The 2,187-nt window shown below is 38.7% G+C and overlaps 1 long non-coding RNA gene across 1 annotated transcript; it reads left to right on the top strand.

Annotated features, from left to right (window-relative positions):
- The first annotated feature begins 1,119 nt into the window (after window positions 1-1,119).
- LOC106532697 (uncharacterized) lies at window positions 1,120-1,857 on the top strand. Its single transcript, XR_001312121.1, has 3 exons — window positions 1,120-1,207; window positions 1,315-1,463; window positions 1,621-1,857. It is a non-coding gene; the product is annotated as an uncharacterized LOC106532697 (long non-coding RNA).
- Window positions 1,858-2,187: the final 330 nt, after the last annotated feature.

The following is a 2,187-nucleotide window of genomic DNA, read 5'->3' as shown; positions in this document are numbered from 1 at the left end:
AACGTGCAAACTGAGTGAGTAGGGAGTGGGGCGAGTGTGTAGCCACCGATTGGGAAAGGCCCTATGTCTGATCATTGTGCTGTTAACCTCAGCCAGTGTAGTTGTCCTCCTGTGTTCCTAGTGTCATTGTTTCCTGAGACTCAGAGCTGCCTTGACAGACTTTTTGTTTAATAAACGTTTTTTGGGTTTTTGCATGCGCCCTGGGTTTTTCCTGCCCCAACCTTACAAAATGAACTTTAATTTTTTTGAAATTCATTCATTCCATTAAAAAAATCACAAGTAAAATGAAAAGCAGCAGAAAGAAGCAAAAGTCTTATCTGCCAGTTTTTTCCAAAAAAAAAAAAAATTCAAACAATCCTGTTCAAGTAAACAAAGCAAAAACTTTAACTCCTTCACGAACAACAGCTCTAATGAATACACATTTTACGTCATTAAAAAAAACTAACCMTCTTGAACAATTACATTGAACCAGCATTTTTATAATCACTTTCCAGATTATTCCACAAACTTATTCCTTGGACTGAAGTATATCAATCCTACAAATTTGTTTGAATTTTAAGTTTTACAAACATCTCTGGTCCCTTAAGATTTTAAGTTTCCCTCTTAACAAAATTTTATTAGATGTTTAAATGTCATACATTTTTATGAGCTTTAAATGTAACCTGCAAAATTTAATTCAATTTATATAGCGCCAAGTCACAACATACGTTGTCTCAGGGCACTACATGAAAAAGAACAATCTAAAGAAGAAGACAAAAAGAAAAATTAAGTAGGTCCTCTGGATGGGTTCTTCTTTAGTGAAACGTTTTGTCTCTGCTCCAAGAGACTTCTTCAGTCTAATGAGTTTCAGGTGAACTCAGCCTTATAAGCGCTGCGTCCACATCGTGGACAAACAGGTTAGTCCCATGCAAAAGAGGGCCATCACATAAACAATAGGCTTGATCAGCTCTATTAAGAGCTTGATCAGAGCTGATCAAGCCTATTGTTAGGTGATGGTCCTCTTTTGCATGATCAAGCTCTTAATAGAGCTGATAAAGCTCTATCATTCCCACTGCTTAAAATTATACTACCATTTACAGTAGCTGCTGTAGAAAATGTTCTTCTTTTATGTTTATTTTTTAAATAGATCAATTGGCCCCGGCCAAGACAGCCTGTCCCTTTCTCAGAGGCGGCGTTGGAGGTCAAGGTCTCCCTCTCATGAACATAGGTATGTAATTTAAATATGATCAAAAGTCAAATATTGCCAGAATAAATAATACACTGTAGAGTTGCAGAGTACAAAATACAAATCTTCCAGCCCATTTTCTCCATCAGTGACGTCCGAAGAACAACCATCAACCGAAGTCTCAGGCAGACTCCACAGAAGTCTGTCAGAGCTCAAAGGGATCCCGCAAATGCAGCCGAGGCAATGTCAGTGTGTACACCAAAACTGACAAAGGATGCCTTTCCAATGTCTGAAAAAAGTAATGCTATTCTATCAGTTTTGCTCACAACTAATACAGTGTCCCTAGCTGTTTATGTTTTTATTGGACAAATGAAAAAAAAAAACAATGATTTTGTGGCATAGCGCATACTCAGTACATTATAATACTAAGAAATGATTGCTTCTTTCTTGGCTAGAATTCCAGAAGAGAGTACTTCAGCTCCTGGTTGAAATCAAGGATGCAATTCATGTTGATTCTTCATCTGATGGGACAAGTTATGAAGTGAAGCCGGCAAAAACAGAACAAGAGTTTGAAGCTTTAGAGAATTGCCTGGAGGACAAGAATGAGGGAGCAGAACTGGTAAGTTTTCCTTAAGTGGTTGTGGGTCAAATTTGACTATAAACTTCTGCTTCAATCTAGCCTGGCACTTGCCTTCCTACGCAGCTCTGCTCAATTCTAGTTTCACTTCACAGCTCCGTCTGGGACTTCTCCCATTGAGATGGATTTTGCTGGCAGATTTTTAGCCGGGCCAATCAGAGAACAAACGTCAATTTTCTGCGCAGTGTCTCTTGTAGTTTATTTTACCTGGACCAATCAACAAACAGAAGGAGGAGTTTTGAATGACGTCGATGTTCTGCGCAGTGTCTGCTAGTTAGTACGGCAGTGGAGGAAGTGAATGAAGCCAGTCTGTGTTGATAAGGCTTCCAAATTAAATTAAATTTGTCTGACAAAGCAGCAGCTCTCATTTACAGCCATCTCGTTC

The sequence above is a fragment of the Austrofundulus limnaeus genome, unplaced genomic scaffold, assembly GCF_001266775.1.
Source record: "Austrofundulus limnaeus strain Quisiro unplaced genomic scaffold, Austrofundulus_limnaeus-1.0 Scaffold815, whole genome shotgun sequence".
Classification (NCBI taxonomy): domain Eukaryota; kingdom Metazoa; phylum Chordata; class Actinopteri; order Cyprinodontiformes; family Rivulidae; genus Austrofundulus; species Austrofundulus limnaeus.
Note: the sequence above shows the minus strand (reverse complement) of the source record. Positions and strands in the feature narration are given on the sequence as shown.